Source organism: Podarcis raffonei, chromosome 2 (genome assembly GCF_027172205.1).
Source record: "Podarcis raffonei isolate rPodRaf1 chromosome 2, rPodRaf1.pri, whole genome shotgun sequence".
Classification (NCBI taxonomy): domain Eukaryota; kingdom Metazoa; phylum Chordata; class Lepidosauria; order Squamata; family Lacertidae; genus Podarcis; species Podarcis raffonei.
In genome coordinates this window covers 110,247,688-110,261,302 of record NC_070603.1, presented here as the reverse complement: position 1 = coordinate 110,261,302, position 13,615 = coordinate 110,247,688, and the positions used below count along the sequence as shown (strand labels likewise).

The following is a 13,615-nucleotide window of genomic DNA, read 5'->3' as shown; positions in this document are numbered from 1 at the left end:
GACACCAGTCAAGCTTGCAAAAATTTACCATTTGCCCGATAATAAATGTTGGAAATGCAAAGAAAATGAAGGTACATTCTTTCACCTTTGGTGGACGTGCCCTAAGATTAAGGCTTTCTGGGAAATGATATATAATGAATTGAAAAAGGTATTTAAATATACCTTCCTGAAGAAACCAGAGGCCTTTCTCCTGGGCATGGTCGGCCAATTGGTGCTAAAGAAGGATAGAACTTTCTTTATGTATGCTACAACAGCAGCAAGAATACTTATCGCAAAGTACTGGAAGACGCAAGATTTACCCACTCTGGAAGAATGGCAGATGAAGAATGATCGACTGCATGGGATTGGCAGAAATGACTGGCAGAATCCGTGACCAGGGAGAAGAGTCGGCGGAAGAAGAATGGAAGAAATTCAAGGACTATTTACAGAAATATTGTAAAATTAATGAATGTTGAATGATGTCGGATAGAAATTAAGGGGTTTTTAGCTGTAATGCTTTGAGCGATATGGGAAAAAAAAGAAAAAAGAAAAAAAGGGGTATAGAAATAGGTTAAAAATTACGGATAAGGATTTGCTGAACTAACAATTTGCATTGGAATACAAGAAGGGGAGGTATGAGGAGGTCAGGGAAATATGTTATTGAAAAATAAGTATTGTGAACTTTATGTGTTTTTAAACTTTTTTTCTTTTTTCTTTTTGATTCTTTTTTTATTGTATTGAATTTGAAAACTTTAAGAAATATCTTTAAAAAAAATAAAAAAAATAAAAGTAATATAAACTCTTTAAATATATGAAGCATAAATAATGATGGGAAGCATTTCCATAGCCCCCTTCACCCATTTTTCTGGATTGCTGCACAACATCATGATCATCACTTAATCCTGCAGTGGAAATAACACCAGAGATTTAAAAGCATAGAGGAAGAAAAGCTGTCCCCACTACTTTAGGAAAGGGATTCCAAAAACAAAGAGCTGCTTTGGAGAAGGCCTCACCCCTTCCTTCTTTCTACCGCCTGGCCCTCCCTGGCTTTCGTCTCCTCTCCATCTTTTCCTCTTTCTCCCTCCACCATCCAGCCATCCATGTCCCCATCTCCTCTCCCCTGGAACTCAGCAGATTTCTCTGAGGGTCCCGGGAGGGGATGCTCAGAGGTCGTAGGGAGGGATGCAGGAGACAGCTTGAGCATGTCAGCTGTCCATCTTCCTCCGTCCATCCTGACCAGGCTTGCAGGTTCAACTTCTTGAGGAGCAAAGAAGCCAGGGCAAGTTGTAGCTTCCTGGGAGGAAGGAAGAAGTCAAGGGAGTCTCAGAGCTCCTGTAGGGATTTTGCCCAAGACATTCTTCTGCCCCTTTAGAAGCCCCTAATGGGCACCCACTTCCCAAGAGCCTCCACCCATTTTCAAACACCTTTGGCAATTCCTTCCTTCCGTCTGCCTGTCCCTTCTCCCTTCCTAAGGCTGGCATGGCATGGGCAGTAGTGGCCTTGTGGCAGTTGCCCAAAGAGCCACAATAAATGTGATAATGTTTACCCCTGTAAATCCTTGAGTGTGCTTCTAATACAGAAGTTATGGTAGCCTGTGCTTTATGAAACTGATTATTTTGCAAGTTGCCGCCCCCCAGTTGGGGCAGAAATACAGCTAATAGGAGAATCACCAAGATACAGCTGAAAGCTGGAACATGAGTCGCCACATGATGCAAATGGCTGCATGTAACACAGCTTCCCAACATGCACACCAACACAATGTCACAGAACGCGGTAGGGATCAGAACATATTCAGCAGAAATTGCCAGTGCTTGTTGCGCATGTGTATTATAATAAAATGAGGCAATGATGAATATCAGGAACGTGAAACTCCAAAGGGACTTTTTTAAGGAGGTGGGGGACACAAGAAAAATTTAGATTCTTTTGGCAACAATTAACATTAGAACAACGAACTGCTGAGCAAAAACAGAAATAGGAGCATGTGCAGAAGTTCTTGCGGAAAGGGGGCGGGGCCTTCAAAGGTCTCATAATTGACCCAAAACAACACAGAGGTCTACCTGTCAATTGCGGTCCAGCACTTGGACATCTCTGGTGTATAAGATTGGTTGAAACCGAAATGCTTTGTTTGAAATTATATAAATACCACTGCCTGGACCACATATGTGGTGGAGGCGTGAGGAAATTAAGAAATTTTGGATAGTAGTACACGAAGAACCAAAGAAGATGTTGAAAATATCAATAAGAAACAAACCAGAGACATATCTCCTTGGATTGACAGATGATGAGATACCACGGGGGGGGGGGGATTTTTCCGTATGCAAGTCCAGCTTCTAGAATAGTGATTGCTGCTAGGTGGAAGTCAAAAACTATACCCACAAAGGAGGAATGGATTTGTCAACTAAATGAATATTTAATTCTGGCAAAATTAACTGCTATAATAAGAAATCAGTCGAATCAAAAATTTTAAAAGGAGTGGAAATGTTTTGATGAATATATGGCAAAATATTGCTCAAAAAAAGATATGCTAATATGCCTAGATTAAAATGTGAAGTACTGGATGGAAGACTAATTAGTAAGGAAAGAAAATAAGAATATGTAGATGATTTGATAACGCTATAGAATGCAAAGATTACTGTAAAGTGCATAATGTTGAGGAAATCGAGTGGGGGCGGAGGGAAGTGGGAGGAAGGAGAAAAGAATAATATGATGGACTGAGGAAATAGAGATGTAAATGTATGGGGGGTAGGGAGGAAATGGTGTTGGCTTTGGTATATCTGTATTGTAAAGTAATATGTGAAAACCAATAAAATAATTTAAATGGGGGGGGGGAGCCAAAGCCATGAACATGATCATCTGACACATCAGGATCTGTACCAAGTAATATTTAATGACCATGTCCTTCATGGATCACTGCCTTGTCATGGCAAAGGGGCTTGAATAACTCTGAGACGCTATGAGCTATGCCGTGCATGACCACCCAAGACAGACAGGTCAAAGTGGAGAGTTTTGACTAAACGTGATCCACCTAGAGCAGGAACCAGCAAGCCACGCCAGTATCCCTGCCGAGAAAACTCCATGGTCGTATAAAACTTAGGACGCTGGAAGACGAGCCCCTCAGATCGAAAGGCATCCAACATGCTAGTGATGAAGAGCGGAGGGCAAGTACAAGTAGATTCAGAGCTGAAGCAGCTGGGCCAAAGCCGAAAGGTCGCTCACTTGCAGGTGTGCCTGGAAGTGAAAGGAAAGTCCAGTGCTGCAAAGAAAAATATTTCATAGGAACCTGGAATATAAGATCCATGAACCATGGTAAGCTGGATGAGGTAAAAAATTAGATGGCAAGAATAAATATTACCATCCTGGGCATGAGTGAACTAAAATAGACGGGAATGGGCGAGTTCAGTTTGGATGATCATCATATCCTACTACTGTGGACAAGATTGCCATAGAAGAAATGGAGTAGCCCTCTTAGTCAACAAGAGTGGCAAAAGCTGTACTGGGATGCAATCTCAAAAATGATAGAATGATCTCGATACAAATCCAAGGCAGACCTTTCAACATCACTGTAATCCAGGTTTATGCACCAACTACCAATGCTGAGGGACGCGGGTGGCGCTGTGGGTTAAATCACAGAGCCTAGGACTTGCCGATCAGAAGGTCGGCGGTTCGAATCCACGCGATGGGGTGAGCTCCCGTTGCTCAGTCCCTGCTCTTGCCAACCTAGCAGTTCGAATGCACGTCAAAGTGCAAGTAGATAAATAGGTACCGCTTCGGCGGGAAGGTAAACAGTGTTTCTGTGTGCTGCTCTGGTTCGCCAGAAGCGGCTTAGTCATGCTGGCCACATGACTGTCTGCAGATAAATGCCAGCTCCCTTGGCCAGTATAGCAAGATGAGCATCCCAACCCCAGAGTCGGCCATGACTGGGCCTAATGGTCAGGGGTCCCTTTACCTTACCAATGCTGAAGAAACTGAACTTGACCAATTCTATGAAGACTTGCAACACCTTCTAGAACTGACACCAAAGAAGGGTGTTCTTCTCATCCTAGGGGATTGGAATGCTAAAGTAGGGAGTCAAGGAGATAAAAGGAACAACTGGTAAGTTTGGCCTTGGAGTTCAAAACAAAGCAGGGCAAAGGCTAATAGAGTTCTGTCAAGAGAACACAAGAGACGATTCTACACATGGACATCACCAGATGGGCAGCATCGAAATCAGATTGATTATATTCTCTGCAGCCAAAGATGGAGAAGCTCTATACAGTCAGCAAAAACAAGACCTCGAGCTGACTGTGGCTGAGATCATCAGCTTCTTAGAGCAAAATTCAAGCTTAAACAGAAGAAAGTAGGGAAAACCACTGGTCCAGTAAGATACAATCTACGGTAAATCAAATCCCTTGTGAATACACAGTGGAAGAGAGGAACAGGTTTAAGGATTTAGATTTGGTGGACAGAGTGCCTGAAGAACTATGGATGGAGGCTCGGAACATCATACAGGAGGCAGCAATGAAAACCATCCCAATGAAAAGGAAATGCAAGAAAGCAAAGTGGTTGTCCAATGAAGCCTTGCAAACCACGGGAGACAGAAGGCAAGCAAAATGCAAGGGAGATAGTTAAAGATACAGAAAACTGAATGCAGACTTCCAACGAATAGCAAGGAGAGACAAGAGGGACTTCTTAAACGAGCAGTGCAAAGAAATAGAGGGAAACAATAGAATGGGGGAAACCAGAGATCTGTTCAAGAAAATTGGAGATATGAAAGGAACATTTTATGCAAAGATTACCATACTAAAGGACAAAAGTGGTAAGGACCTAGCAGAAGCACAAGACATCAAGAAGAGGTGGCAAGAATACACAGAGGAATTATGCCAGGAAGATATGGATGTCCCATACACCCCAGGTAGTGTGACTGATGACCTTGAGCCAAACATCCTGGAGAGTGAAGTCAAATGGGCCTTAGAAAGCACTGCTAATAACAAGGCTAGTGGAAGTGATGACATTCCAGTGGAATCTTACAAGATGATACTGTTAAGGTGCTACACTCAATATGCCAGCAAGTTTGGAAAACTCAGCAGTGGCCAGAGGATTGGAGAAGATCAGTCTAGAACGCAATCCCAAAGAAGGGCAGCGCCAAAGAATGCTCCAACTACCGCACAATTGCGCTCATCTCACACGCTAGCAAGGTTATGCTTAAAATTCTACAAGGCAGGCTTAAGCAGTACGCAGACCGAGAACTCCCAGAAGTACAAGCTGGATTTTGGAGGGGCAGAGGAACCAGAGACCAAATTGCAAACATGTGCTGGATTATGGAGAAAGCTAGAGAGTTCCAGAAAGACATCTACTTCTGCTTCATTGACTACGCAAAAGCCTTTGACTGTGTGGCCCACAGCAAACTATGGCAAGTTTGGGAAATGGGAGTGCCTGACCACCTCATCTGTCTCCTGAGAAATCTCTATGTGGGACAAGAAGCAACAGTTAGAACTGGATATGGAACAACTGATTGGCTCAAAATAGGGAAAGGAGTATGACAAGGCTGTATATTGTCTCCTTGCTTATTTAACTTATATGCAGAGGATGAGATGGTTGGACAGTGCTCTCAAAGCTACTAACATGAGTTTGACCAAACTGCAGGAGGCAGTGGAAAACAGGAGTGCCTGGCGTGTTCTGGTCCATGGGGTCACAAAGAGTCAGACATGACTAAGTGACTAAACAACAACAACGTCCAATCAGCATTCCCTAATGTAGAAGCAATTCTGAGAATGTTCCTCTGAATGATGATTGCAAATTGCCATTTGTAAAGATCCGTTTCTCAGCTGAAGAGGATAAAAAATGAATTTGGAACAACAATGTCTCAAGATAAATTATGTTACTTCAGCCTCATGTACATAGAAAGTGACAAGCTAAGCAGTTTATCATTTGATGATATCCTCTGTGACTTTGCTTTGGCAAAGGCAAGAAGGAAAGTATTGTAATTTAGATCATGTTTGTGTACTGTTTTTATACACAGTACACAATGAATCATGATAAAATTATACAGCTGAATGGGTATTGGGTGGATGCATTAATACAATTAGTCCTGTAAAATAATTTTTATGCACAGGTGTGTATAGTATTGGTATTATTTAAAATTGCAACATATTACTAGAAATAATGTCTTTTACACTCACTAAGTGTAACAGGGTACAAAGGTCTGCTGTCCCAATGAAGAATGTGGACTATTATGGTAATATTAATACTGATATAAAAAAATGCATTGTATTAACTACAATTGCATTGTACAGGTTATAACACTTAATTTCATATTAATAATGCTATTTATGATTATTAGTAGTTTGCATTATATATTTGCACCTATTATTATAGCAAGGTTCTAGGACTAGATTAGGAGTCTTTGTAAAACCATTGGCACATCTAGGCCAATCTGATCATGTGTCCCTGCTCCTGACTCCTGAATATATTCCATTGAGGAAACGGACTCCAGCTATAAAGAGGGATATTACAATATGGCCAGCTGAAGCATCCCAACAACTACAAGACTGTTTTCATGACACCGATTGGGAGGTATTCGCCCAACAGGATATAGAGACTCATACTGAGCAAGTGTTGGACTATATCAGGTTCTGCACTGACAATGTAACACAGAGGCGCCGGATAAAGATCTACCCAAACAGGAAGCCCTGGATGACAAGGGAGGTCCAGGGGTTGCTAAAGGCAAGAAATACTGCTTTCAGAAGTGGAAATAAGTCGCTGTACAGCTTAGCTAGAGCGGATCTAAAGAGAGGTATCCGTGTAGCAAAGGAGGCGTATAGACAGCGGCTGGAGAATCATCTACAAAGTAACAACACCAGGCAGGTGTGGCAAGGTGTACAAGAATTAACAGGGTATAAATCCAAGGATTCCCTGGCAGACGAGGGAGGGGCATCCCTCGCAGAGGATTTGAATGCCTTTTTTGCCCGTTTTGAAGTAACATCTGCAGCAACACCTGCTGAGGCTTTACCACCACCACCACCACCACTCCCTGGGAAGGCTTTGCCATCATCACTACCATCACCATCATCAGTACAAAGGAATGTAGTAGTCTCTGTGGAAAAAGAAGAGATGAGGAAGGTGTTGAAGGGAATCAACCCAAGGAAGGCCACAGGGCCAGATGGGGTAGCTGGAAGGGTATTGAGAGACTGTGCAGATCAACTAGCAGGAGTTTTCACTGGGATTTTAAATCGATCCCTAGCCCAGGCTATTGTTCCATCCTGCCTAAAGTCCTCTATTATCGTTCCAATAGCAAAAAAACCTAACCCGGAAGAACTGAATGACTTTCGTCCAGTAGCACTCACACCTATAATCATGAAGTGCTTTGAAAAGCTGGTACGAAATCATGTCATTGCCTGCCTACCAGAGGGACTGGACACATTCCAATTTGCTTATAAAACGAAAAGATCGACAGAGGACGCTGTGGCGATTGCCCTCCATGCCGTCCTTGCACATTTGGAGCAGCGGGGGGGTTATGCCAGACTGCTTTTTTTAGATTTCAGCTCGGCATTTAATACCATTCTACCACAGCGTCTGATGTCTAAACTGGAAGATCTGGGGCTTCCGTTATCACTTTGTGGGTGGATATTGGACTTTTTGTCAGACCGCTCCCAGAGGGTTCGGTTGGGCCCTTATACCTCTAAAATGCTTAAGACTAACATAGGAACACCACAGGGATGCGTACTCAGTCCGCTCCTTTATATTCTCTACACGTACGATTGTGTCGCTGCTCACCCTAGTAATAGGGTTGTCAAATTTGCAGATGACACAACCGTGATTGGGCTCATCCCTGAAAGGGAGGGTGAAACGCACTATAGAGATGAGGTGGAGCGGCTGACAGAGTGGTGCAGAGCTAACAACTTGCTCATAAATACAAGGAAGACAAAGGAGCTTGTGGTGGACTTCAGGAGACAGAAGAACAATATCCAGCCACTTTTGATTGATGGGGTCTGTGTGGAGAGGGTAACAACGTTCAGATTTTTGGGCATTGAATTACAAGAGGATCTGTCCTGGAGTGTCAACACAAGGGGGCTTGTGAAGAAGGCGCAGCAGAGACTGTACTTTTTGAGAATTCTAAGGAAAAACCATCTTCTGCAGAAACTGCTGCTTGCCTTCTATCACTGTGCCATTGAGAGCGTGCTCACTTATGGCTTATGTGTGTGGTACGGAAGCTGTACTACCCAGGACAGGATGGGGTTGTGCAGAGTTGTTAAGGCAGCAGAGAGCATTGTTGGATGCCCACTCTCCACCTTAGAGCAGATTTATGCCACAAGGTGCCATAGGAAGGCACTGGACATAGTAAAAGATCCATCGCATCCTGGTCACTGTCTCTTCGAGCTCCTGCCGTCGGGACGGAGATACAGGACGATGAAGACAAGAACGAGCCGTCTTAAGAACAGCTTCTTCTCCAGAGCGATCTCAGCCCTGAATGGGAAGCCTGGACTTTGAAAGTCATCTAATCTTCCTTGCTGTACTATACTGTATTGTTTTAATTAGTGTTTTTATGGAGCAGTCGAGTAATTTCGTTGTCCCTGAGAGGGGGCAATGACAATAAAGATATTATTATTATTATTATTATTATTAAAGGAACTTTTGTTATTGCCAAATGCCAATGTGTTTGCAATATTGCTTGTTATGAATAACAAAATCATTTTAAGTTACAGCTTAATAATTATTTCACTATTAATATACTTCGTAATTGTATTTCAGTTCAACAATTACCTTGAGAAAATACATACTCTGTTATGTGCAAATGGTTTTAGATACCTATTAGGTCCATAAATTACCACACAGCCTATATTCTACACAAAAAACAGCAACAATTTGTTGTTGACAAAGGACAGCTGGACTTATAAAGGGCCCCATTACCTCCAGTAGTTTAGGGCCTCATCAAACCTCAATCCGGCCCCGCCCCCACTACTTTATGCAAGGAGTTCAAGGAACAAAGAGCTCTTTGGAGAAGGCCTCACCCCTTCCTTCTTCCTGCCAGGCCCCCCCCCCCGCCTTTGTTTTCCTCCCCATCTTTTCCTCTTTCTCCCTCTGCCATCCAGCAATCCATGTCCCCATCTCCTCTACAAAACGGAAGACTTGGATGTTTGGATGTTTTTGGTGTTTCTTATTTTGTTGGAAGCCGCCCAGAGTGGCTGGGGAAACCCAGAAAATGGGCGGGGTATAAATATCAGATTATTATTACTATTATTACTACTATGGCGAGGCTGGGCTGCAATACCCAACCGTCTTCCCTTTCCCGCCTCCTTCCCTGCAACTCCCTTTGCACCAGATCCGGGCAGGCGGAAGCTTCTCTCTTTCCACAGTGGAAACCCCTCCCCCCCCTCAAGGCCCCATTAAGAGAAACAGCTCCCTTTCCTCCCTTCTCTTCTTCTCCCCGTCCCGGGGCTTCTCATCCTGGACCCCCACCCCTTGCCAAGCCCCTTCCCTCCTTCCCCGCAGCTGGCTTTGCACTCACCCGAAATCCTGGCGATGGTGGCAGCGACCCTGGGCAGCGGGGGCGGAAATGGGAGCCCCCGTCAGGGAGGCAGGATATTTCCGGGGGGTGCTTGTAAGGGGAAAACCTTGCAGTACCCAGCCAATGGGGAGAGGAGGGAGGGAACCTGGGCTTCGAGTACAGGGAATATATGCTCACTGCCTTAAAGGTTAAAGGTAGAGAGTGCACGCTGCTGGGGGGGGGTGCTGCTGCTCCATACAGAATTGGGAAAGGGGGGCGCGGCTTAAGCAAAACAGCTGACCCGCCCCCTCTGCTGTCCTGCACTGCCCTTGTCCTGCAAGGAATAGGGTGAGTGCAAAGCGCCTCGGGGTGCAGCAAGCTTGGGGGCGCAATACCCATAATTGGGGTTGGGGGTGGAGAGAGAGCAGGCAGCGAAGCGGTGGGTCAGGTGGGGGGGGAATTGCAGCTGATTCAACCTCGTTGCAAAAAAGACACAGGGACCCCTCCCTGAAGGTTCTCTCTCTCTCTCTCTCTCTCTCTCACACACACACACACACACACACACACCAGGAAAACGTCTGTCTGCATGCACACACAGATCCCACGAAGAGCCCTGTAGTTTGATCAAGCCCATCTAGTCCCGCACCCTGTTAGAATCATAGAATCGTAGAGATGGAAGGGGACCCTGAGAGTCATCTAAGTCCAACGCCCTGCAATGCAGGAATCTCAGCACTGTCTCCTCACGGTGGCCAAGCCTGCAAGGAGGATTGGAGCCCAAGTGCATCCCTTCCCTCCGGTGGCTTCCGGGAACTGCTATTCAATTAAGCATAATAATATTAATATTACAACCACATTATTTATACCCGCTCATCTGGCTGGGTTTCCCCAGCCACTAGGGCAGCTCCCAACAGAATATTTTTTTAAAAACCAATGAAACATCAAACATTAAAAGCTTCTCTGGGACTTCCGGGTTAGCGCCATCGCCTAATGGCGGATTCCCTCCGAGCTCCGGAGGGAATCGGCTCAGCAGGGGTTGGGTCCTGCCGCGGCGGCGACGCGGGGACCCTCATAAACCACAGGCGTTGAAGCCTGTGGACCTGGTGACTCGGCGGGCACCATTTGCGCCCCCCGACCCGCAAAGGAGCCTCCTCCTCTGTCCTGCAAATACCCTCTGCTCAGGGAAGAGAGGCAGAAAGAGCCTTCAAACCCATCTGTTTCCTCCTCCTCCGCTGCCTTTTCTTGCAGCAGCCCAGTGAGAGGGGAAGGCGTTGCAGCACCTGGTTCACTTCAGATACACACAAGTTTTACTTGCCTTCCATGCGGTGGGAGTGGGGTGGGTTAAAAGGCGGGAAGAGACCTCCCCCTCCTGTCCTTTTGGGAAATAGGAGCCTTTGCCATTAGTAAACAACTTAGATGGAAGTTCACAAGAGAAGCACTTTGGAGCACTGCTTGCTTGCTCATGCTATGTGTGTTTGCACCTCGAGGACAACATACATATTTACACCACGTGATTTCTTAAAGAGGGCATTTCTTTAAAGTCGAAGGCCATTTCTACAAGACTTCAATGTTTGGTTGCTTTGGGTGTTTTTTTGTTTTTTGTTTTTTTTGGAAGCGGCTCAGAGTGGCTAGGGAAACCTAGACAATGGACGCGGTATTATTAATTATTATTATTATTATTATTTTATTGCGAGCCTTACCAGAAATGCCCAACCATCTCCCCTTTCCCACTTCCTTCCATGTAACTCCCTTTGCACCAGATCCGGGCAGGAGGAAGCTTCTCTCTCTTTCCACAACGGAATACTCCCCCCCCTTCAAGGCCCCATTAAGAGAAACAGCTCCCTTTCCTCCCTTCTCTTCTTCTCCCCGTCCCGGGGCTTCTCATCATGGACCCCCACCCCTTGCAAAGCCCCTTCCCTCCTTCCCCGCCGCTGGCTTTGCACTCACCCAAAATCCTGACGCGGCAGCAGATGCAGCGACCCTAGGCAGCGGGGGCGCGAATGGGAACCCCCACCTGGGAGGCAGGGAGGGACCCCGCTTAATTAGGAGGCTTAATTAGGACGAAGCAGCCCCCTTCCCTCCCTCCTTTGCAAGCCTCGATTTTATCTCCGCTGGTGAAACCGGAAGTCAGGTGACTCTGGCGAGGAAGAAGAAGTTTCTCCCCCCCAGAGCCTCCTTCCTTTCCTTTGATAACTGGGGGAAGGAAAACCTTGCAGGACCCAGCCAATGGGGAGACGAGGGAGGGAACCTGTGCTCCAAGTATAGGGAACATATATTCCATGTAGCAACCCATGTTTTTTAACTTTTCGAGTCGGCTAATAAATGTGGAAAATTGTTAGCTTGGCAAATGAAGAAAAGACAAAAGCTGAACACTATTACCAATTTGGAGATAGAAGGGAAAAGTATCCAGAATCCAGTGGAAATTAGGAATTGCTTCCATAGATATTTTAAACAGTTATATACACAAGGGCCACAGAAAGAGTTTGATATAGACCAGTTTTTGAAAACAAATGGACTGCAGAAAATCTCCCAAGAAAATAAGTTGATGTTGAACTACAAGATCACAGAACAAGAGGTGGAAGGTGCCATACAGAACATGCAATTGGGCAAGTCTCCAGGACCGGATGGAATAACTGCAAAATACTACAGAACTTTGAAAGACTGTGTAATTCAACCACTGAAGGAGGTTTGCAATGAAATTATGGAGGGGGGAAAAGCGCCTGAGTCGTGGAAGGAAGCTTATATTACACTCATACTGAAAAGTGAGTCTGAAAAGACACAACTTAAGAACTACCGACCCATATCCCTGCTGAATGTGAATTATAAAATTTTTGCTGACATTTTGGCTAATAGGTTAAAAAGGGTATTAGTTGAAGAAATACATAAAGCCCAAGCTGGCTTTCTCCCGGGTAGACACTTGTCTGACAACACAAGGAATATTATTAATATTTTGGAGAAGTTGCAAGTGAACATTAACACTAAAGCAGTTTTAATTTTTGTTGATGCGGAGAAAGCCTTTGACAATATTTCTTGGAGTTTTATGAAGAAAAATCTTCAGGGGATGGGGGTTGGTCATGGGTTCGAAAATGGTATAGGTGCAATCTATTCAGAACAAAAAGCTAAGCTAATAGTTAATAATGTGGTTACAGAAGAATTTAAGATAGAGAAAGGGACACGACAAGGCTGCCCAATTTCCCCACTACTTTTTATTTCGGTCCTGGAGGTCTTGCTAAACATGATTAGAAGGGACGGTTTGATTAAAGGAATACAGGTCGGAGCTAAACATTACAAATTGAAGGCATTTGCAGATGATTTGGTATTGACGGTACAGGAGCCAGAATCTAGTGTTAAAAGAGCTTTGGAATTGATCCAAGAATTTGGTCATGTGGCAGGATTTAAGTTGAACAAGTCAAAAACTAAAGTTCTTGAGAAAAATCTAACACCAATAGAGAAAGAAAGGTTTCAGAAGGAGACAGGGCTAACATTGGTAAAGAAAGTAAAATATTTGGGGGTTAATATGACTGCTAAAAACCTGAACTTATTTAAAGATAATTATGAGAAATGTTGGTCAGAAGTCAAAAAAGATCTAGAAATATGGTCAAATTTGAAGCTTTCCTTGTTAGGCCGAATTGCAGCTATAAAGATGAATGTATTGCCAAGAATGTTATTTTTGTTTCAATCTTTACAGATTATAGACAAGATGGATTGTTTCAAGAAGTGGCAGAAAGATATCTCTAGATTTGTCTGGCAGGGCAAGAAGCCCAGAATAAAATTTAAGATTTTAACTGATGCAAAGGAAAGAGGTGGATTTGCCCTGCCAGACTTGAAACTTTACTATGAATCGACAGCATTTTGCTGGCTGAAAGAATGGCTGCTTCTTGAGAACACTGATATTTTGGATTTGGAAGGTTTTAATAATGTTTTTGGGTGGCATGCATATTTGTGGTATGACAAGGTTAAAACTCATAAAGCATTTAAGAGTCATATTGTCAGAAAAGCATTGTTTAATGTCTGGATAAGATACAAAGATTTACTGGGAAAAAAAACCCCAAGGTGGTTGTCATCGATGGAAGCAAAGGCTCAGAAAAAGCTCAATATGGAGGCCAAATGGCCAAAATATTGGGAAATTTTAGAACAAGATGGAGATAAATTGAAATTGCAGAGTTTTGATAAATT

General features: G+C 44.2%; 3 protein-coding genes across 4 annotated transcripts in view; all 3 read right to left on the bottom strand.

Moving 5' to 3' along the window:
* Positions 1 to 11,626, bottom strand: part of LOC128408632 (zinc finger protein 709-like) — a 60,909-nt gene extending 49,283 nt beyond the window's left edge. The window contains exon 1 of one of the 2 annotated variants that reach the window (XM_053378601.1): positions 11,454 to 11,626. The gene's annotated coding sequence lies outside the window, so the exon portion shown is untranslated. Of the gene's footprint in view, positions 1 to 9,463; positions 9,690 to 11,453 lie in introns of those variants that run through there. The other variant, XM_053378603.1, reaches the window with a different exon arrangement.
* The window catches only part of LOC128408627 (zinc finger protein 208-like), a 75,739-nt gene that overhangs the window by 24,898 nt on the left and 37,226 nt on the right, over positions 1 to 13,615 (bottom strand). The window lies entirely within an intron of this gene.
* The window catches only part of LOC128408629 (oocyte zinc finger protein XlCOF6-like), a 109,811-nt gene that overhangs the window by 92,969 nt on the left and 3,227 nt on the right, over positions 1 to 13,615 (bottom strand). The gene's annotated exons all lie outside the window — the stretch shown is intronic.